The 23,185-nt window shown below is 45.8% G+C and overlaps 1 protein-coding gene across 3 annotated transcripts in view; it reads right to left on the bottom strand.

The window, feature by feature from the left end:
* trio (trio Rho guanine nucleotide exchange factor) overlaps positions 1-23,185 on the bottom strand; it is a 254,652-nt gene that overhangs the window by 30,250 nt on the left and 201,217 nt on the right. The gene's annotated exons all lie outside the window — the stretch shown is intronic.

Here is a 23,185-nt window from a genome sequence, read left to right as displayed (position 1 = left end):
TGAATTAGAACAGTGGCTGAAAGTTTGTACCACTGCATCCTTGAAAACAAATTCTAGCACTGCCTTCTAGCATCTGCACCATATGGCAGTTAAATTAATTAAATTCTGGGGCTTTATGTGCCCAAACCAGACAACAGTGCTAGCAACATTTAGACAATCCTGATCCCTCAAATCTGCTTCCTGAATGTGTCCAAACCTGCTGCTCCTCAATTTCAGCAGGGGAAAAGAAACCACAAAATGTCATCAACACAGCTTACTCAAATGAATGTAACAGAACAATAAATGAAGATCAATTTTCAAGAATGTGTAACAATGCATACAAGACTACTAGATCTGCTAACGGTTACCCAAAATTTCTGGACAGACCTTACACGCATCAATATGGGTATTGTGATGTATTTTTGACAACAGAATAAAACACAAAAAATGACAAATTAGTGTGCTAAATGGAGAACACTGGGCAAATTCAGTAACTTGAATATCAAAGTAGTTTTTTTCTAAAGCACAAAGAAATACCATGCATGTGTAATGATGTCATCCATACCCCAAGTCAAAAATGCTGTCAATAAAAGAAATTACAAGACTAAATAAAAATGGCTTCAATATATACACAACTTTTTTTAATCAGAACAAATATTTAAAACAAACTGTCGGTGGCAGTGCTTTTCTACAAATTCAGGTGAATTTCTCAAGGAGGCAGTAATCATCTGCATGAGAAATAGCAATATACTGGTAGCTAATAAGGAAAGAACTATTGCCTTTTATTAGCTTTAGAGCCCAAGCTGCAATTGCTAAATTGGAATTGAGCAGTACTTAAGTCTTGTCTGCTTAGCAGAAATGGTATATATTATTTGGTATACACACAGGAAGGTAGAGCAGCACACATAATCACACTACAGTTCACAAAACCTTTCATTTTGGCATCATTGAAGTCAAACAGCACGAAATGCACAAAGGGGCAAGACTCGGACAACATCGAGTGTGGAGTCGCAACTAAATGCCTTATTACACTGACGAGATATATAGGGTGATCATTTTAAAGTTTTACTGAATTCTTAAATATAGCCTGTTGCAGATGACATAATTTTTGCCCTTGAGCTGAATCATTCAGAGGCGGACAATACTTGCATTAGAAATTGACAACTATTCAACGAATTAACAAAAAACCACTAATTATCTACTCAATTAATTACTTTGGGGCACATATTGCAATTTAGAAATTGTAGACTGCGAGTTTGCAAGGCATACCCACTAGGAATTAACTTCCTGAATGATGCCACTTTGGAGGTACGCGCCATCAAACTTGCCATACAAATTTACTGTTATTCCACTTAATTTTTAACAAGACACTCTTCTATGCATTGAAGCACAAAAGTAGCTGGGACACACACGAATTTCGTCCCACAGTTTGGGAACTATCATCTCGAAACTGGTTGCATCCTGGAAATTCATTTCAAGTGTATATATCTTGCAAGCTCAATTGCTACAATTCGTAAGTTGCAATATCGGCCGTAAAGTAATTAAGAAGGTGATTAGTGAACTTTCTTTAATTAGTTGAATATAAGTTTTGATTTCTCGTGCTAGTAATGGCTGCCTCTTCGAATAATCCTGATCAAGAACAAGAATTATGCTATCTGCCACAGGCAATTTTTAAAAAATCCATAGAACTTAAACATGATCACCCCGTATACTGTAACTGCACAACAAAGTAGTGAAACTCATGACTGGCATGATTTGCTGATGCACCCTGTATACTTTAGATACACCATGTACCTTTGTTCTTGAGTCTATATCTCATCAGTGTAATAAAATAGTTGTGAGTCAGTGCTCAGTGTTGTCTGAGTCTATTGTCCTTCATTCATTTCCTGATGTTTGATTTCGATTATGTTAACCTACCAACTCACCAAACTTACCATTTTGATCCTTAATCTTAATCCGCAATTTCAACTGAAAGATTGAATTATATGAATAAAATATTGGCCCATTACTAAACTAATGCTTACTATGGAAGTTAAACAGAGTGATGGTCAAGCTTAAATAACATCTTATGAGCGCAGTGAGTGCTATATCAAAATAAATCGTGCAGTAATGCTGTGAACCATTCTGCCCTATGATACATTTACTTAATTTCAGACCAATAAAGAAGGTGTGTTCAAATGCATTGCAAGTGTGCCTACAGGCACATCACAGTGCTCAGCACCATAACCACTAACTGTTGTTTGATGACACAAAAAATAAATAAACTGAAGTTTAAAGAATAATCTGACACTTTTTGCAAGCACACTCACATGCAACATTGTGGACAGTGAAAATTCCTCATACAAGATGAGTATGGCTTTGCATGAAAAACAATGCCTAAATGATGGTGCTGCACAAATGAGGAAAAAAATTTAATTGCAGCCTCACTTGGATAAAAAACAACGACAAAGGATGTGTCACTACAGTGCACTAGGTGCTTCCACAAATAGGTGAAACCATACCAATGCAATCAATCACTTGTTTTGTCACAATATGTACAGTCAAGCAAAGATAGTCAAAGGAAAAACAGTTCAAGCTTATACCACCACAACTGCTCCTGTAATAATAATATTTGGGGTTTTACGTGCCAAAACCACTTTCTGATTATGAGGCACGCCGTAGTGGAGGACTCCGGAAATTTCGACCACCTGGGGTTCTTTAACGTGCACCTAAATCTAAGCACACGGGTGTTTTCGCATTTCGCCCCCATCGAAATGCGGCCGCCGTGGCCGGGATTCGATCCCGCGACCTCGTGCTCAGTAGCCCAACACCATAGCCACTGAGCAACCACGGCGGGTACAACTGCTCCTGTAATACTCCGGAAAGTTACATATTTTGACGCAAGAACAAGCTTTACCGAAGTCACTAAATCGCACATCTACACCCATCACATGAGCCCGCCAGAAGGACACTCTGCGAGCTCTCTATTGCACCCTTTCATGAATATGGCTGAGCAGGCAAACTTGAAGAAAGATAAGCAAACGCCTCATGCATACAGAAACGACAGTCGGTTGCTTGTTTACATAACACAGACGCACGCACGCATACAGCGGCACTTAGCGCAGCGCGTTTTCTCTCGTCAGCGCAATAAGTTGGCAGGTGCAAGGCGGCGCGTGCAGCGGTTGTTCCTGGGTGCTCGCGCATACAGACGGACAAGCGAGTGACGCTAGCCAGAAGTGACCGCATGCGTGCGATCGGAGTACCGTCGTAGCCAAGACAGCTTCACGAGCACACATAGGCACATGATATCGAATGAGACCAAAACTCGAAGCCGAAAGTGGTCGCCGTGTTCTCGTCGAGAGCCTCGCGCAGCGCCGGCAGTGGTAGCCAGTCCAGCCGATTCGGAGCAGCGTGTGGAGCGCGCAGGAGGAACGATCGACCGAAAAGTGCCGAGCGGGCTCATCGAACGAAGGCGATTGTACCGACAAAGCAGCAGCAGGGCAGGCATGGAAGCTCAGCATTAAAAAAGGCGTCGGGCAATGCTCTACGGGGCCGAGCACGCCAGACGCCTACTAACGCAGCCCACCATCGCGGCTGCGTCCAGTGGACCGAGAACAACGCGAAACAAAAGCAGAGGGGAGTCGATCTTTGTGCAGCCACTCAAACAAGCACGTGGTGGGTCGGCCGCGCTGCGGAAGAAATAAACCACCACTACGCGTAGAGCGTGATAGGGCGTCTTGGGCGCACTTAACGTCTAAAAATAGCGGCCACTCTAAAATAACCCCCGCCCCCTTTCTGCGGTTCCCTACGGAAAGGGAGGGGGGTGGCAACGCAACAGGGGCCGTCAGACAAAATCGGTCCTCACCGAGAAGGGACCACTGACGAATTCAAGAAGCGGAGGTGGGGGAGGGCGAATCGAGCGCCAACGCCCAGGCCCGCGCCGCACGCAGCCCCCGGCATCGCAGGGCACACGCTGCCGGTGCGTTGCAACCTCTCGGTGGCGGAGCCCAGAAGCGGGCTTTCCCAGCGAGCGCGGCTGCACGGCCGAAAAGCCGCCGGGGCGTGCACGTGCGGCGACCAAAGGGGCACACACACACTCACCGGCTAGGCGGCGGCGGCGGCGGCGGCGGCAGCGTCGCCGGCGAGCTTCGCTCAGCGCGAGCGTCGGCGGGCGTCTCCTGGCCGCTCGACCGCCATGACGCACCATAGGCGGCCGCGGGGCCGCGCGGGGGCTCTGACGGCCGCGCATGCTCCGCGCGCCGCGCCGCAGTACTCCTACGCGCGCGCGCTCAATTATTTACAGCCGACGCGAGGGCCTGCGCGGAACGCCAGTAGCCCCGTCGCCGCAGCCATGGCCGGCTCGGCCAATCAATGAGAACACCGGCCGCTTGAAAAGTCGCGGCCGGCTGTCCGAAAAGGCCAGCCACAGGCTGGCGACTGTCAGGTGGAAGCGGGGCCAGCGTGCGGAGGTGCCCTTTCCCAGAGCGCACTTCCAACTCGTTGACCAATGTGTAGCCCCTCAGCAGCCAACGTCGTTCAAACATAAGGAGCCTCGATATATATTTCAAGGGCGGGGAGAGAGAGTCACCGCGGTAGTGTTCGGACACGGGATCCGTTAAGTGGCGGAACTTACGGGTGCAGCCTTGCAAGCGATCGCGCTGAACAGCTGACGAGATTATTTGTGAATGAGTCGCCAGCTGGTCCATGCATGGAGCGGCCGTGCATGGATAGACGGCCGCTCGTATTTGAAGTAGGAGCCGCCCTTCCGGCTGAGATATAAACAAAATAAATGTGCAGATCCCACGCACTGTGGGAATCGACGTTATGTATAGCACTTGGCAGCTACCTGGCTACCTAGCTTAGTTTGAGGCACCGCAATGCGATATCAGGTGGACCAACCTGTTTGTGTAAACTGAGTAGTATATGTGGGTCGTGAGGGTAGGCGCCTGTGACGACTACGTTGAAGACGATCATCTGACGGTAACGACATCATTTTTACGCCGGCCGTTCGAATCGAGCTTACACAGAAATTTCGGGTTTTTACATGGGTAGTGGACGAGCATAAACGAGAGAGACGTCATCAGCGACTACTTGTTATGCAATTGTACGTATATATGGCTATGTCACGTGGAGTATTTAAAACGACGATGACAGGTGTACTCCGTCGAAAAAAAAATGTTAAAGCATGATTAACTTGGACGATCATGAAGTCGCACAATTCCAACGCACTACATGTAGCGTGACACGAGGAAAATACCGAGGACAGTGGGCCGGTTCCGGAGAACTCGCGGCGCCTGAGTGCGGCAAGGAAAGAAAACGATAGAGTGGCACGGGCTGCACGCGCCGAGCGTTTCAAAAGAGCTGGCTGGCTATCGTTGCCTAATGGTTAGAGCTGCTGTGCTCTACGGCAGAGGTTCGATTCCATCGTCGGCCACACGTTATTTCCTGTTCATTAAAGCGATGCGTGACAGGAACTTACAAGCGTAAAGTGCCATGAACGAGGCAAAGTTTCGCATTTAAAAAAAAATCAAGAAAGAAGAAACTATCAGAGATGGGCGACACCAAAGTTCCACGAACCTTTGCTCACCACAGTGCCGCTGTTTTGGCCAAAGCCGAGAGCAAACCTTCTTCCACACCTCCCATTATAGCAGAGCGTCCGGCCTACGAGTCTTGGCATACATACACTCGACTCGACGAGCAATAAAACGAACTGGCTGACAAAGAAGGACGCAAAGCGGCGGCGGCGACCTGTTATCTCGGTGCGCGTGCAATTGTCCTTCGGCCACCACATCCCGGCCATTCGCAGTGACAAGCGATCCAGTCAGACGAACGAACAAAGGGCACCTCCGACGGGCAGCCGCCCTGCTTCCTCTCCCATCGTCGCGTTCGTTACCTGCGTACTCCTTTTGCGTTGACACCACGGTCCGGCGCGTTCCCTCGCCCAAGTGCTTCGGCGAAATCACCTCAAAAAAGGTCCAGCCGCAGGGAAACGTATTGTGCTCGACACGTGCCCATGTCAAAGCGAGAAGCAGTCTTTCATTGCCAGCCTGTTGCAGTGGCGTGGCTAACGGGGAATGGCATAGGTACATACGGGACATTAGACATTTTTGTAATTTTCTCAAGTTGCGCTGAATGAAAATTTCCGAAAGTTTGCAGCCACTTAGTAAAGATGTTCCTGGTTATGCATACGAAGTTTAAGCTTTATCTAAAAATAATGAAAGCTTTCGTAATTGTAAGTATTCATATGTATACATTTTAGTATTTTTGTCAAGGGACATTTAAAATATACCTAATAAGTGCGTTGAGATTTCTGCCAAATATTGTCCACAAAGTGGGCTTTTGGGTGGACAAAGAGAATACCATTCGCATTGTATTTCACTTCAAAATAATGATTCGAACAATGACATACACATATAAATGCAATTTGGCAAGACAGATATTTTTTAAAAGAAATCTACTGATTTCTACAGTTACTGAATCTACAGTTAGCTTGCTATTAGCAAGTTAACTGTTTTGGTTCAGTAGACGCATAAGAAAAATTACAACCATCAGGCAAAATATCGCACTGAAAATCTTTTTAGTTGCGGAGATAGTGTTCATTTTGTGAGGAAAAACGTTGTTTTCCAGAAATTGCGTTTCATGGGCCCCTCACCAGGTCTGGCCATCTTGAGCTTGTGAAAAGCCCAGTGCATACAATGCGCGCTAACGATCGTGTCCGCTAAGTATTCCAGCCCTACGTGCCGCGGAAAGTTCTTAAATTTCAAACCGAAGGCTATTTTCCTTTCTGATCGCGGGCGCCGCACTCCCAGCCAGAGAGTCGACGTATATCGCACAAGTGCGCCTACGTACATGGCAGTGCTGTGACGTCACACATAGTGGCACGTGATTTCGAGAATTACTCGAGGCAACATCACTTGTTTAATCTGTTGCTTCAATAGTCCAATCAAAGTTTAGAGAAATAACAAAACATACAAACCGAATGTATGCGCGTCTTTGTTTTACTTCGTACCGCAGCGAGAGAGATTCACTTCCGTTTCGTCTGCTTCTTTCCATGTCGCGCAGTCACACACGCGCGGAGAACGAAACTATCATCTTCTACCGTTTTCTAGTGCCGTAATCATGCTCTTTCACCTCTCGCGCGCCTGCCTCACTGCTCGTGATTGTGGCACTGGTCAGGTGTCCTCGTGCAGAGCGCGCAATAACGTGCGCTGCGCGAAACAAGACAAACCCAACAGCTGGCGCGCGAGACCGTCAGCGGAAGTGCGCCGCGCAGTAAAAATGCGAGAAAAAAAAGGGGGCGGGGGAAGGCGGGGCCCGTGACGCGTGTGTCACGTGATTCTCCAGCTCCGATGTGTTCAGTAAGGTATGGGAGAACGCAGGGAAGGGATTTCGCTTGCGGAGCTTAGACAGGGGCAAGTGGAGAGAGTGTGTGTCGTCGGAGATGCTCGCCTCCTGAAATCATGGGTATGTGGCTCTGAAATATTTATACCTCGGCTACAATGAACCAATTTGAAAAATTCTTATGGTATAACGCTCCCTAGAGGCCACGTAACAAGATCCAGCGTATAACAACCAATTTTCTATGTAGCTTGGTGAGGGGCCCTTTAAGTGCATGTTCAGTTGTGAACCCATCACGCCAAAAATTCACCAGGGACATAATTGCCCACATCCTTTACCAGTCATTCCATTGCGAAATCCTTCCTGGAAATGACTGTAGGTTTTCTTTTCGGATTGCTTGAGTAATTGAGCGAGACACCAGCGATTTTCATGGGGCTCGAACACATGAGAGCGGCTTAACCAGACTGTTGACACAGGGTAGCATACCGAAAAACCTGCGCTTCTTAAAGTTTTGATGAGAAATGAAGCATTCCCGTTTTCCGAGTGTTGCATGTGAGCACGACAACTAAGGTTGTATTAAATATTTTATAAAATTAGAACTACGATGAATAAAATCGCTGATGCACAAACAAGCAAGCCGCCGCAACGGTAATGCAACTTTCTGTGAATGTTAAAAACTCTAGATAGGTAAAATCAGTTAAGAAAGCACAAATTTAATTGCAAAAGGAAAAGAGAGAGCATCGCTCTGTATGCTTCTTGCTTTTTCTCGTTCTTTTTTTGAAGGAGTTGTGTGAAATCGCTATGAAGCCAAGCCGATCTTTAGAGGGCTCTAGGTAACTTTGGTGGCACGTTTAAAGCACTTCTAGAGCTCGCTTCGGCATGAAATTTGGAGGATATATTCCTCAATAAATGGAGTATTTTCTGTTAGCGCAATTTTAAGCACGGTAGTTAGGCTAAACATGCCAGCAAGCGGACCTTATTTGGCGGCGGCTGCTCCCATCATGAGTGAACCAGGCAGTCTGTCTCAACCGCGGCAGTGCATGAAGCGCCAGTTAAGAGACCTCTGTATACTTGGCAGTCAAGAGTCGCCAGCCCCAGCATACTTCGGTGGCAACTCAAGTGTCGTGTCGCTGTCGCCATCTCCAAGAAAAAAAAAAAAACCAACAACACTCAACAAATCCGCCAAACCAGACGCGTGACACTGCTGATGTGCCATCTAAAGCACGCATTTTTACCTGCATGCAGCTGCACGTTCCAGGAGAAATGTCCACGTTTCCGATAGAACCTTGTAGTTGCTGCTGCGTGTGCCGCCAGGCCGATTTGCCCACACAACCAAGAAACCAGCTACATCTGATTACGTTTTAGAGCACAGCTCTTCGGCGCTCGTTCCTGGATTGAGCGTCGTCGCGGCATCGGCGTAACCGCGCGAACGCGCGCGTGCCACTGCTCGCGCGTTCGCCGTCATCGTCTTCCACAGCTGGAGCCGATGGCGCTCACCATGCTATAGCGTTGCCATACTGCCCCTCCCTCTGCGAAGGCGCTGACGGCGCCGACCTACAGCCAGTCGATGCGGTGATTTCGGTCTGAAATTCTTTGCCTCAATATACCGCGAAATGAAAACACGTATAAAGGTATAAAGCGGCGCGCAAATTTCGCATTTGGGAGTATCGTAACCGTCGAACATATTTTGACAGTCGAACACAATATTCCTCTGCGACGTTGACTGACACACACACACACACACACACACACACACACACACACACACACACACACACACACACACACGTGCGCGCGCAAAAAATAATAAATACGAAATATAAAAAAACTAAGATGTATAGGCGCACGCCCCGAGATTCATTTTCGAACAAAGACGGAAAAATTTAACAATTCTATTCGAAATTCCATTTCAGCCTGCACTTGCTTCTTAGTCCTATACAGTGACCCACCTACGCTTGACCCACCTACGCTATCACCAGAATAAGTCGGTCTGGAGCGGCGCATCAGAAGAATGAAATGAGCTGGGCAAAAGGAGTCGTTACATTATACATGCCCTGATCTTGATAAAAATTCTTGGCGCTGCCTTACAGAAGTATAGACTCACCGGGAATACAGGGCCTGCGGGCCAATATTCGTGCGATCTTGAGCACAATTAAAGTAAACGCTTTCGGCGGGAAAGAAGTTCGACAAGGATCACATGAACGAAGGAAGATATGTGCGACTTAAGTCCGGGTCTATAACTTTCGGACTGACACTGCGGGCGCGACTTCGACCCACTCTTAAACCATTTTCATCTTTTGTGCACCCCGGAAGGCTTAGGACCGAAACAATTGAAAAAATCCTCGCTGCGCGACATCTTCGCACAGCACGAAAACAGCCCGAAGCCACTGCGTGTTCACCGTGCAGCGGGATGTAGAGCGCACGCATCGGGCGAGCACGAACAATGGAAGGCTAACATCAATGTTCCAATTGGAACACGCGCAGAATTGGAACACCCTCAGTCGCAGGTCTCTTCCTCGGTCTGTTTCTCGAAGAATAATAAATGGCGCGAAAAGAAGGAATGAGCGGCATCGCAAGCGCCATCCAGAGTCGTACCAACAGCGGGCACACGAGACAGGAGAGCCAAGCCTTGCGCGCGGAGCTCAGGAGGCCGACTCCGAGTCGCCAACTAACGACCGATTCGACACCAATGGTCCGCTACTCCCGCTTTCCGTATATAGTTGCACGAGACGCGGAGGCGGTGCCAGTGGTTGAACGAACTCCGTATGCACAAGCGACGCTCGCACCTGTTGCCGCTACCGCAGCAGCAGCGCTTTTCGAAGCGCCCTCGATGTATATACCGTAAGTCGCTGAGGTTAAGGTGACAGTTGAAACACGTTGGCGTGCTAGTTGGTTAGAATCCATGGTAGAGTGTATAAGCGCGACTGGACGAGGACGAAGAAAGAAACAGATACACAGACACAGCGCTTCACTTTCAACCATAGATTTTATTTTCGCACGCATCGATAAATATATACCGTGCGAGCGGAAACAAACGTAACAGCAAAAAAGGAACATTGAGTGGTACATTTCGTTGAACCGGACACGTGTGCAAGGCAAGGGAAAAAAAGAAAAAAAAAACATGTACTACAATCGTCACAAAGACAAACTAAGGAATCATATCTCCTTTTCCGATAGTGACACCGAAGGCTTGCTTACGCACTTTTGCACTAATTTTGCTATCTCGTAGGCCTCTACAATCTCGTCATCCTGCTATGAGCCTTATACAGAACGGAAGTGCTTTCAAACATGGGCTTGCAGGAACAATCTCGGCAGTGAATACCCAAATGACCCTAGATTACCTTAGTGACGTTATATTGATGCTCCTTTAATCTCTCGTTGATGCATCTGCCGGTTTGACCAATATACGTACTTCCGCATGAAAGTGGGATGGCATAGACAACGTTATGAGTACAGGTTACAAATTGTTTGCGATGTTGGGTAGAACATGAGTGCCTTTTGTTATTTTCTGTGTTAACCTGTTTGCATTGCTTCTGTAGACGCTCAGGGGCAGAGAAAACCACGTCTACTCCCGATTTCGCCGCTATTCTTCTGAGATTATGTGAAATGCAATGAATGTATGGTACCACAGCAACTTTCTTTGCTCTAGCATTGGTACTGCTTGCATTCGACGCATTCTTGCACTTTTTGCTTAAGCCCTCCGCGACAGAAGTTAGCATGCGCATCAGGTAACCAGAATCTGCCAGGCGCTTGGCGTGCTCTTTGAAACTGGCTTCCAAGTTGTGGTCACATGACTTCGTCAAAGAATTGTTGAAACACGATGTCACTACTGCGCGTTTTACAAGTTTTGAATGAGCGGAATGAAATGGTAGGACTGGCTTATTGCCTCTCGGCTGATAACTCCAGCATGTCATTTGTGGATAAAAGTACAATCCCAAGCCTAAAAACCTTATGAAATTGCCTATGGGGACTTCATGTGTCAAAGACAAAGGGGATAACACTTTAATGAATGAGGTTACGGTTTTTGAAACCAGCGAGTCAAAATTGTCTGATTTGATAGTTAAAATGATTAGAAAATCGTCAACGAATCTGAACACTTTCGGGACATCAGTGTCATTCTTTAGGCGTTCATCAAGAACCTGGTCACGGTTAGCTAGAAAGAAGTCACTTAAGCAGGGAGCAATACATGACCCAACTGCATGATGACTGCAAGCCCATGTTTGAAAGCACTTCCGTTCTGTGTAAGGCTCATAGCAGGATGACGCATACATGACTGCAAGCCCATGTTTGAAAGCACTTCCGTTCTGTATAAGGCTCACAGCAGGATGACGAGGGAGATTGTAGAGGCCTACGAGATAGCAAAATTAGTGCAAAAGTGCGTAAGCAAGCCTTCGGTGTCACTATCGGAAAAGGAGATATGATTCCTTAGTTTGTCTTTGTGACGATTGTAGTACATTTTTTTTTTTTGCCCTTGCCTTGCACACGTGTCCGGTTCAACGAAATGTACCACTCAATGTTCCCTTTTTGCAGTTACGTTTGTTTCCGCTCGCACGGTATATATTTATCGATGCGTGCGAAAATAAAATCTATAGTTGAAAGTGAAGCGCTGTGTCTGTGTATCTGTTTTTTTCTTCGTCCTCGTCCAGTCGCGCTTATACACTTTTACAGCATTTCAACGCCCGGATCACGCTGGACGGTCGAAGCCAATCCAATCGCGAGAAATGCACTCGATGATGGTGCTACATGCTCATGTGTCAATCCATTTGTCGAGATTGTGTAGCACAGAAAATCAGGTACTTTGAATTGTAGCTTCGAAACTGTTTAGCTCATTGTACTTGAAATTGTAACTTACCATCCCTGTGCGTGTGTTGCGCTACATTGGAACTAATAATGACTTAATTTTTCGATATGTTCAAGAAAAAGTTTTTGTTTAATTAATGCCTCCAATGTTATGCCGCTAAATTGCAATGTGCCATTTGCATTTGCAATTGCAATGTACCATCGTACGGGCACCGCTATGAAAACTCGCGTGAAAGAACGCAACTGCAAATTCCGTCTTTTTCCGTGCTAGACGATATAAACAGCATCATTCTCAAGTTTCTCTCCACACCCCGTCCCACACCAACATATAGTGAGCTACATAAAACCATAGACGCACACAGGCGAAGCAATCGAAAAGAATTCGGCACCATCGTTGAATGGAGTATAATCAGGCTGCACATGCTTGAAGTGGGCGCTGTCACGTGCCTCAGCTTTGCAACGAGCCCTCTATTCGACGATGCCTTCCGTATTGCGCGACAGCCGTATAGTTTAGCGTGTCCGGTATTCGGGCAAGCGCGGGCGGTTTTCCGGTTTAGCGGGGGCGCCAACCTGAGCGGCCAGATTGGTGGCGCCAGCTGGTGGCGCAAAGCTCAACCACACAAACACAGAGCTAATTACTATATTCTGCTTAGCTGCTGGCGTAAATTTTCGACAGTGGCGTAATCGTGTTCACAATTACGCCGCTGCCAAAAATTTGCACGGGTGGCGAAGCAGGATATGGTGAGTTACTGCAGTATTAGCTATGCGTTTGTCTGGTTGAGCTCTACAACACCAGGCGGCTTCACCGCTCACGTTTACGCCCCGACCACCCGGTAATCCGCCCAAACCGCTCCCGTTTACCGGAATAGCGTACAAGTTAAAGTCTCTATTACTATCGGCACAAAACTGGCGTCGGCGGCGCTGCCAGCCACACTGAATTATGTGCATGTGCACGCAGTCCCTCCACCGTGAGCGGCATGCAGATGCAGCACCCAATTAACGCTGGGTCACGTCCTCGAGCAGTCGGGCCTCGTCACACCCGAAAGCCTAGATATGGTCGTGAGGCACGCAGCAGTAGTAGTGGCGGCCTCCGGATTACATTTTGACCACCTGGCGTTCTCTAACGTGCATCGAATGCGCAGTAAACACGGGCGTTTTTGCATTTCGCCCACATCAAAATGCGGCCGTGCCGCGATTCGATCCCGCGTCTGCGGGTTTCGCAACGCAACGCCTCGGCCACTACGCCACCCTGCCGCCCTACGCCAACCTAACAGTGCTGGTGTGAGGAGCCGGTGACAAACTCTCTCGGGCAAGTCACTCCACAAAGCGAACTGCTTTTTTTTTTCTTTCCTTAGCTAGTCAGTTCGTTTTAAATACTTATCTTTCACGTTACCATCTCTTCCTGTTCCTTTACTATATGTACCCCTCCTCCGCTGCTGCTGACCACTGTTACGAGATTGCGCTAGCCTGCACTTGCGGTTAGTAGTCATTGCGTTTCCTTCCTTTTCCTTTATCTACCTCTCTATATAAATAAACAGCCAATTACTACAGACACCAAATCTATATTTACCATGTCAAGCTTAACTATGAAGCATTCCCGTTCAAACCTTGGCTTCGGGGACCCGTACCTTGCAGAATGGAAAAAAAAAAGGGGGAGTCAGGGAACGCACGGAAAAACAACGAAACTAGTTGACCGTCAACGTCGCGTAAGGTTCCGTCCCTTTTAGTCTGTCCCTATTATTATTTATTCCAGGGATCGTGTTCCGCCGGGGTAGTGAGCACTGCATTCTGCAGGCCATCTACCGAGACTGTTTCCGATGAACCAGCAGCCTGCAGACAGATAAATGCCAGTAACGGATCGCGTACCACGCCCTAGAGCGACCACCAGCTGCACTGAACTTTTTACATAGACAAATGTCAATTTAATCAGTTAATTCACAAAGCTGGCCTATACATATCAAATTATGACATTTCGGATCATGAAGTAATAACAAGACGCATTACTGGTTCCTTTAACGAAAAGAAAACTGCTATTAAACAAATCAGATATTACAACAGAGCTAACAATGAAAAAATAAATGCCGAATTAGATTATTTCGCCACCCAGTTCATGAAACAATATTTATTGTGCACTGTTGAGCAGAATTGGAATTTATTCAAGAGTACTTTTAAAGGAGTACTGACACAAAAAAAAATCCACGTGGTTTTTTCTGCTTTAGTAAGTAGTTAATGACCCAGTAATCACGGCACGAAACCTCATTTACTTCAGAGCGCGACAGGTAATTATTTGCAGTCTTTTTTGTAGCGACCAGTCGAAGTTTCGGTTCCAGAGAGCAACGAGACGGGAGAAACGGGAATGTAAACAAAGTGGTCACGTGTTCGCAAAAAGCCATGACGTATGCTCTGACGCGCAGCCAGCGTGCACGAACAACTTGCTATTGTCGTGCGACTGCCGCGTCGGTCGGACGACCGCAGCCAATGACAGCGCCGGTAGCGTGAACGTCATGTCATGGCCACGTGGTAGACCCGGCGGGGCGGGGCCGGCGAGCGGGCGCCTCGCCACTCTGATCATGTCTGTTATTTTTTTTTTCTCTCCCTGGTCGAAACGTGGGCCTTTCGCCGCTGACGGCGGCACATAAATCGGCTACAATTTGTTTCTGACACGAAATAACTTCTAGAATAAAGTGACCTCGAAAGAGTGCGAGTTATAAAACGTTGTACCCGCAGTGGTTGCTCAGTGGCTATGGTGTTGGGCTGCTGAGCACGAGGTCGCGGGATCGAATCCCGGCCACGGCGGCCGCATTTCGATGGGGGCGAAATGCAAAAACACCCGTGTACTTAGATTTAGGTGCCCGTTAAAGAACCCCAGGTGGTCAAAATTTCCGGAGTCCACCACTACGGCGTGCCTCATAATCAGAAAGTGGTTTTGGCACGTAAAACACCATAATTTAATTTTTAATAAAACGTTGTGCGAAATAGTAAATCGTTGGAGTGATTTATACTCGGACGCGGTAAGCGCCAACGCGCGAGCAATCGTCTTGCGAAGCGGCTTGCTTGACTGGCATGTTTACTCATCGCTACTAACGGCACCGGGAAAACTAACCGTATTTTCACTTAAGAGAAACATAAATGTTCAGGCATTGATTGTGCTGACGAATTTAGGCGCTTTATTACGAGCTGCAGACGCACGCAAGGACCCTCGGCCCCGGATAGACGGCCGGCGAGCTAGGCCTATATCGTCTCCCAGCGATCGCAAGCTCGCCTGGCGTGCTCGTTCGCTTCTGTCGGCGCCAACGAAATCAAATGTGCTGCAATTTAAGCGTGACATAACTGTGTACACGTTTTGCCGACTAACATAGGCGCTTCGTTATACGAGCTGCAAGCGATCGTGTCACAAGCGCAACCGGTGTCGGATTCGATGGCCCAGCGAGCTATGCCTGCCGGCTCCTGGCCATGGGCGGCTGTCAACGGATCCGATACTGCTAACGCGGCCTTGCGGAAACACGTCGACAGTGCTCGCATAGACGTGTTTATATTGCCATCGTTTGTTTCAAACAAGACAGCTGCGCAAATACGGTTGTTTGCACTTTCTGTTCGAAGTTATGCAGCATTCCGAACTTCCACGAAGGGGAGCCGGTTCTGGGCGGAGCTACCCGCCGCTCGCTCATTCGTACCATGTGTCCCGAATCGCCGCATGCGGCAAGTCGCACACGACGCGCCGTACGACAGATCGCACGGAAAATCGCACCACGTGTCTCGCGCTTTAGACGTGGCCAATCACTTAGCGACTCAGATATTGCGGCCGGCTATGGCGAGGACGAACCTGAACAAAACTCTCGCATCGGCCACGATCAATGGTAAGACAACAAATCGGCGTTGAACGTTGTGGCAGTGCAGTCAAGCTGATAGTGTGGGAAATATCCCGATTGACACGACAAAAACTGCAGTTGCAGCGACACGGAGAGCGTCCCACTACAAGTACAACAGCTAGAACAAGCAACAACAGAGGAGAAGAGCACATCTAAGCCGCATGGCAGCCAACGAAAATTCATGACGTAGCGTTTTCTTGGCTATTTACAATCCCGCTCGATGTCAATGTCGCGAGGTGCTCTGTTTTGCGGTTGGCTGCGCGCACGTACTTTAAAATTGATTTTAAATATGTTCTAAGCGGTATTCGCCGCTGATATTCTATAGACGATGTGTGTGTGACCAACTAAATCGACCTCACAAGTTATCTCGACTTCAAATTTTTGTGTCAGTACTCCTTTAATAAACTTGTTGATGACTTCGTTCCACTTATGACCATCCGATATAGCTGCAGTGCACCGTGGTTTAATCAGAAGTTGCGACGTATGAATAGTAAGAAAAAGCGATTTTACCGGCAGGCACTAAAAAATGGTCTTCTAAGCGCGTGGGACAAGTATAAGAAATGCGACAAGAACTACCAGTCACTCCTAAAATCCACTAGACGCCACTCTTTCAATCACGACCTATCATCTCTGCTAACCAACAACCCTCGTAAGTTCTGGCGCATCATAAATCCTAGCTTTCATCCTGACATTTTGCTTACCGACATTAACGGCGTCATAATTGATGAGTCTGAATGTGCCCATGTTTTTATGACACCTTTTCATTAGTATTCACCGAAGGAGACATTAGCTCTTCCCCTGACTTAAATACAATCTATGACATTTGCATGCCTGAAATTGTGATTAATGAAACAGGTATCTTAGCTTTATTAAACAATCCTAAAATTACTAGTAGTTCGGATCACCTCGGCTTTAACAATAAGATACTTACGAGTACATCTCAAAGCATTTGCACTGAGTTGTCCTGTTTTTTTTTTTTTTTCCCAATCGTTATCACACTGACTAATTCCTAAAGACTGGCGGATAGCCAAAGTGATACCTATATTTAAATCAGGTGAGCGTTCCTCTGCACTGAACTATGGACCCATCTCGTTAACCAGCACCGTTTGCAAACTTCTTGAGCATATCATTCACAGCCAAGTCATTAACTACCTCGAAGGTCATGACATTATTTTCAATTATCAGCACGGTTTCCGCAAGGGATTTTCATGTGACACTCAACTAGCTGTCTTCGTTAACGACTTACAATTATCACTTGACGCGGGCTTTCAGGTCGACGCAGTGTTTCTACATTTTTCAAAGGCTTTTGATCGGGTTCCTCATCACAGACTTCTACTGAAACTAGCACAGCTTAAAATCCACCGTATCGTGCTCGCTTGGATTAAGGACTTTCTGTCATCTAGAACACAGTTCACCTCGCTTAATCATTCTAACTCCTCCTCTGCTTATGTGACATCTGGTGTACCGCAAGGAAGTGTGCTCGGACCTTTGCTTTCTCTAATCGATATTAATGATTTACCTGCCTGTATAACGTCTAGAATTCGACTTTTCACTGATGACTGCGTAATTTACCATAACATTACTAGTGACAGTGACCGCCGATCCCTACAATCTGATCTCAACGCAGTAAGCTTAAGGTGCTCATCCTGGTTAATGTCATTAAACGTTTCTAAAACAAAACAGATGTCTTTCACTCGTCGCGCAGATCGCATTCCAACGACTTATATTCTTAACGACAATACTTTATAAATAACAACAACATACAAATACCTTGGTGTGCCCCTTCAGTTTCACCTATCGTGGCATCACCATATCGACCTCACCCTAATGTCTGCTAACCGCCTACTTGGTCTTCTTAAACCTAACCTCAGACACGTCCCTATGCACGTAAAAAGACTCTAATACGCCCTAAAATCGAATATGCTGCGGCCATCTGGAACCATGAGCAAGCCTACGTTATCAATAACATCGAATCTTTGCAGAACCGTGCTGTTCGCTTCATATTTTCAGACTACTCACCCTTCACAAGTGTTACAGCATTAAAAAACGTGCCGAACTGGAAGATTTGTCATATCGCCGCAAACTTGCTCGTTTAACACTTTTCCATAAGCTCTATCACCACCCCTCCCTTCGAAGTGATTTGCTTCAGTCAGCTCATGCCAGGTTCCACCCCATCTGGTGCCAGCGCGCACCAACCGTCACTAAGGGCTCAGCACAAAAGTTGATTCTCTCTCTCTCTCTCTCTCTCACGCAGTGATCATTCCTTCAAACTTAAACGTGTGAAGTGTCATTCCTCGTCTCACGCCAATTCATTCATTCATTCCCTGTACTATCATCGAATGGAATAATTTACCATCAGCCATCGCCACAGAAACTGACATCATAAAATTCCAAGAGTTTCTTCGCTGTGACGGAAATGTGTAAAATTTGTCGTTTTTGTTTGTGTTCTTTTTCCTTTTTGTGTTATGCCCTTATGTTTTATTGCACTTATTACTGAAATGTATCGCGTTTATTAATAGCTGTATCGCCCCCCCCCCCACCCCCCTATGTAATACCCTGTCCTGGAGGGCCTTTAGAGGTAACGTGGATAAATAAATAAATCTGAGAGAGGCATTCTATACGTCGCGGAGACTGCACAATCAGTTCAGCCACTCCCACATCAATGGCATTACACAAGCATTGAATGTTTCAGCTCTGCATCGTGCTATCCGTCTATGGAACGCTCTTCCTGATAACATCGCTTCCCAATCCAACCTTGACATTTCGCAGTCGACTGATCGTATACTTTGCCGCCTGAGCCCTCTTAGTTTTTACGTGTTTTCATTTTTCCTTGTGCCTTTATTCTTTCCCTGTAGCTTCTTATACCGATCCTTTGCAAGCATCTTCACTGACTTGGGCTACATAAGTTCAGTGCGTGCCTTATGTTCACTATTTATTTTTCTAAACAAATCCCGTGTGAGTTCACGCTTTATAATCTGTGAACCTGCAGCCTATCGTTGACAACAGTTTACTGTTGCTTTTCCCTCTTAATTTGCATTGTGGTAATTCACCAGTTGATATGTATTTTCTCGTGTATGTATGCTTACCCTGTAATACAATGATCTTCATGCAATATTTGCATGTATCTTCCCACGAGTATTTCTCCTGTTCTTAGATTTCATTTTAACCTAATTTTTGTATTGTCTGTCTTGAAGTTGCGTGCTACTGTGTATAGCGAATGCTGCTTTTGGATACGCCGATGCCTTTTTTGTTGTTTTGAATAACGCTTGTTCCGCGTTTACGTAACAGTGGTCGCCCCTTTACCCAATGCCTTCCTAAAATCGTTGTAAGAAAGGTATTCCTTAATAAACAGAAAATGCAAGAAATAGCCTACGAGAGTATGCCCATGGTTACTTTCACGTATAGCAGTGTTCTCGAGCTGCTTTCCAATCTAAAAACAAATCTGCTGGAGGTGCTGGCGGTATGTCGCCCCAAGTACACCGAGCTTGCTCTCAAGAAACTAATTATTACTTAGTCATAAATCCTTACACATCGGTTCAACACCAGCACAATGGAAGGTAGCTGATGTCATGCCTATTCATAAAAATTGTGCAAGAAATACAGTACAGAATTACAGGCCCGTCTTTCTTGCGTGCCTATGCCGCAAGACAATTGAACACTTTATTTGCAGTGCCGTGGTAAAAAATCTTCAACGCAACAGCTTCTTTCTTTTCAAATTCTCAACATGGATTCAGGACTGGCTTGTCTTGCACGACACAACTGGTAGAATTCTGTCACCATCTTTTTCACTCTTTCGACTTGACATTTCTGAAAAGCCGTTGACACGTTCCTCATGACTTCATATTGCATAAATTATAGTTTTTCTCAATTCATCCTGCAACAGTCGATTAGATTAAAAATTACTTGTCCGTGAGAACACAGCAAGTTTTGATCAACGGAGTTAAAACAAAAAAACTGGTGTCACTGCAATTTTTGGCGTACCCCAGGGGTCTATTTTGGGGCCTCTGTTAATTTCAGTCTATATCAATGATATGGTACAAGGTCTTCAGTGCAAAGTGCGCTTATATGTAGATGACTGCGTCATTTACTGGAATGTGCATAATGATCATGATGGCGGCAGCCTATAGAGTGATTTCACCAAAATTCATGATTGGCGCACGAAGTGATGCATGTCTCTAAACAGTGCTAAATGACAACTCGTATCATTTACCGCTAAACGTCTCTCGATGAGATCAGTTTACAATCTGGACGACATTCAGGGATTCTTCTCAACTACAGATGGACGGATGCTATGAGCGTGGCCTTTGAAACGGGGTGGTGGGTTGCGCCACCAAGCTCTTGTTCTTAGTTTGCCTAATGTCCTACGTATCTTTAAATACACACACACATATACACAAAAAATTCCCAGCATCAAACTTTCTGCACCACTACTGGGAACTTTGTTTTTGTACGCGTTCATTGCTTGCGGACTCCCTAGTTTTATGCCACCAAACCTCTAATCGCCTCTTACTAATCTTTATTGCGGACATGTTTACTTTCCCCATGCTATCTCTGAACCCAAGAGCTTCAAGGAGGGCAAGGAGCCCTAACCGACATCTGGGTAGATATTTTCACATTCCAATAAAACATGTTCCATCGTTTCCCTACCTGTAGCTCAGCAAGCACATGCTTCTTTTTCCTTGGTGTACCTCTCTTTACAACTACGCGTTCTAAAGCATCTTGATTTTGCTTCTAAAAGTAAGGAATTTCCCTTTGAGTTATCACGAATTGTTTCTATCCTGATTTCGTTTTTTCCTCTTAGGTAGTAACTAAAAACAAGTTTTTTTTTCCCCATTTCCGCCACCCATGATATTGTCTCAGCCTCTCTGACTTTGCGCTTGACGTTCTTTGTTGCCATGTTGCTTACTATACCGGTCGCATACTTGCTGGTTAAGCTTCCAAGTTTTTTTGGCTCCTCTGCGAGTCAATGTTTTTCCTGTACAAATACCAGAACACTCTCCAAACCCATTTACTTTTTTTCACATTCCTCAGTCGTTCTTCAATATCAATTTCACTCAGAGCTTCCCTCACTTCAAAACTTGTCCAGCCCATATCACCTGACACCAGCGCACTCGTAACAGCCCCAATGCGAGGCGTCCCACTGACCTTTGGTTGCCGTCGAGTCCTGAGTGTACCCCTGACTTCAAGCAAACAAACGTATTTCCAAATGTAAGTCCTCGAACCATTACACCTTTCCACATACACCGGAGCACCTCGAACCTATTGTATCCCCATAGCGCTATGTTTTTCATTATCGGCCGCATTTATCTTCGCCTTTACTGTTGTTTTTGGTGTGTGTCCATATATCTACTGCCTCCGTTTATCCATACACCAACGTATTTGTATTCTTTTACCCGAGGTATTTCCGGGACTCTGTATTGACGCTGTCTGTTCCCTGTTTTCATTGAATGCCATAACACCTGATTTTTTAACGTTAAATTTTAATCCTAAATTCGCACATTCCTGTTCACAGATATTAGCCAGATACTGCATATCACTTGTTAGCAAGCAATGCAATGTCGTCCGGATAAAACAATTTAAACCTGGAAGCTGCTGCTCTACTATTGTGCCCGCCTGTTTGTACGAGAGATCAAATCCGATATTGATTCTTTCTAGCATCTTTTCCTTCCTTGACATGTACACCAATAACAGCAGCGGGGATAAAGGGCACCCCTGGCTCAGTCCCTTGGTGGTACCTCAACTTTCTCCTCACTCCTCATCCCTTCCCATTCAGCGCAATAGGTACTTTCTAGGTAAATCTCTCTCAAAAGCTGTATACAGTCGTTGCCTAAGCCTTCCCCTTCCAAAATATCCTCCAACATGTTGCGGTCTACGTTGTCATACGCTCCAGTAATGTCTAAAAAAAAGACACATATAACTGTCCCCTTTCTTCTCTAGATATTTCAATACAACTGAGTAATAACAAATAAGTTAACATCCAGACACCTACCGATTCTGAAGCCATTGTGAAGTTCTCCCAATATGCCATAATGTTCCGCCCATGAGTGCAGTTCTAATTTAATTGCCTGCATTGCTAACCAGTATATTACCGATGTAATGGCCTACGGTCTATATGAGTGAATTCTATCTTTTTCCCCCTTACCTTTATAAATTAAATTCATTCCACTTTGTTGACAACTGTCTGGTATTCTGAAAGCTTTTTTTTTTTCTACTGCTTTCAACATCATCCCTTCCCATTCTTTTACTTTTTGGTCCTAGTTCATTTATCAGCCTAACGGGAACCTTTGTCACCCTGGGCCATGCGTTTAGCAATTTTCTCTTCGGCTTTCTTCCAGTTAAAACTTCTCGGCACAAGCTCCTTTTCTGTCTGATCCTCGTCCATGTTCTTTGTTTGACCGAGTGGCGTCACCTGGTGGGAGATGATGATGATATGTGGTTTTTAATGGCGCAAGGGCCAGTTATGGCCAAAGAGCGCCATGACAAATGGTAATTTAAAGGATTTATTCTGAATGGGGTGGACAGTGAATTTATTATGGTAGGTGTGACATGGCTGTATAAGGGCCTAAAAACTTTCGCTGTAGATGACGTCAATATATAGCTAGTAAAATAATGACACTGATTAATTATGGATGTGAACGATGGCAGTTGTGTTTTGATAAAAAAACATACGAAAACAAGACAACAGTTACATTAAATCATCAAGACGGCCCTCGAATGCAAGGGCTGGTAATCACGTGTTAAAATTTCCTGGCCAAATGATTTTCAGGATGTCAGTTTCGTCTAAAAAATCTAAGACTGTTTGCAGTTTGAAAAGCGGTTCGTCACTAAGAAAAAATGCAGGATGGAGAGGTATATTTTCGCGATATGCAGAAGGGAAATACTTTTTCCTCTCCGTTTCTATTGCTGGGCACTGGATAAGAACATGGATGACAGTCAGGCCATCGCCGCACCTACTACAAGTAGGAGGTTCCCCGCCAGTTAAGAGGTAGGAGTGAGTACTGTAAGTATGTCCTATTCTTAATCGGCAAAGAAGTACTTCTTTGTACCGTGCTGTTTTGTCACTTATCCAATTCCGCAATCTTGGTTTTATAATATGTAACTTGTTCAATGTTTGTGTATCCCACTCTGCTTGCCAATGTTTCCTCAATTTACGGCGCAGAAAGGGCTTTAGGTCTGTGGCAGGAATGGGGATATTTCCATCTGTGTCGCTAAAACTCACT

This window comes from Dermacentor albipictus, chromosome 1, assembly GCF_038994185.2.
Source record: "Dermacentor albipictus isolate Rhodes 1998 colony chromosome 1, USDA_Dalb.pri_finalv2, whole genome shotgun sequence".
Classification (NCBI taxonomy): domain Eukaryota; kingdom Metazoa; phylum Arthropoda; class Arachnida; order Ixodida; family Ixodidae; genus Dermacentor; species Dermacentor albipictus.
This window is presented reverse-complemented; position numbering and strand designations above follow the sequence as displayed.